Source organism: Galeopterus variegatus, unplaced genomic scaffold (assembly GCF_000696425.1).
Source record: "Galeopterus variegatus unplaced genomic scaffold, G_variegatus-3.0.2 Scaffold10378, whole genome shotgun sequence".
Taxonomy (NCBI): domain Eukaryota; kingdom Metazoa; phylum Chordata; class Mammalia; order Dermoptera; family Cynocephalidae; genus Galeopterus; species Galeopterus variegatus.
Genome location: NW_007736489.1, coordinates 3,785 through 4,950, shown reverse-complemented (window position 1 = coordinate 4,950; position 1,166 = coordinate 3,785).

Sequence of the window (1,166 nt, the reverse complement as noted above, 5' to 3'; positions counted from 1 at the left end):
TTTTTTTTTTTTTTGAAGCTCTTACAACGAGAAAATGGAGGGGACACATCTGGGTGGGAGGGGGAGAGGGAGGAGGGAGGGAGGTTTTGGTGATAGAACACAATAACTAACTACATTGTATATTGACAAAATAAAAATTAAAAATTAAAAATTAAAAATTAAAAAATTTAAAAAAAAAGAGTACAGGCTAGGTCTGAATCCTGACTACCAATTATGAATTGTGGAACCATGGGGACAAGTTACTCAAACTCTTTGTGTCTGTCTCCTGGTGTATAAAATGAAGGTAATACCTATTTCACAGAGCTGTTAATAGAAGTAAGTGAATTAATACATAAAAACACCTACAATAATACAACATGTTTACTATTAGCATTGTAAAAATTATTTTAAAAACTGGTGGTACACAGAACTGGATTAATCATAATCCTTAGTTCATGATATGCTATCAACATTAAGCCATGCATGGCCCTCACATTTATTTTAAATTAGTTTGTTTATATTTCTGGGTATAATTAAGACCTGAGAACTCACTATCCAACCCCAAAATTGGAACATTCCCAATAATTTACATCTATACCCATGTTCATTTTTCTTGTCCATGCTCCAAACTTCCATCCAGCTCTCTCTCTCTCTATACACACACACACACACACACACCAAATAACTTTGTTTTTAGTTAGGAGTATTTTTATTAAAAGGACTATGAAGACTGAGTGGCTTTCCTCCCACATTCTTGAAATGCTCTCCTTAGTTCCTATAGAATAACTTGAATTTCCAAGAGACCAGTCACATTTTGGCAGAAGTTGAAATTTCAGGACTTATATCTCCCACATTATGCTGTCTTGCATCTAAAATTTGGCCATTCATTTAACAAATCATTCTTGTTCTTGAATGGAAAGACTAAATAATGTAAAGATCAATTTTCACCAAAATTACACTTAACATATTAATGCCATGAGCAATCCCAGGAGAATTTTTATTTTTTTTAATTAAAAACAAAATTTTTTTTAATTTTTATTTTGTCAATATACAATGTAGTTGATTATTATGTCCCATCACCGAAACCTCCCTCTCCCCCCTCCCACACAAGCATGTCCTTTCCATTTGCTTGTTGTAAGAACTTCAAAAAAATTGTAGTTGTTATATCTTCCTCTCCCCCCGCCCTC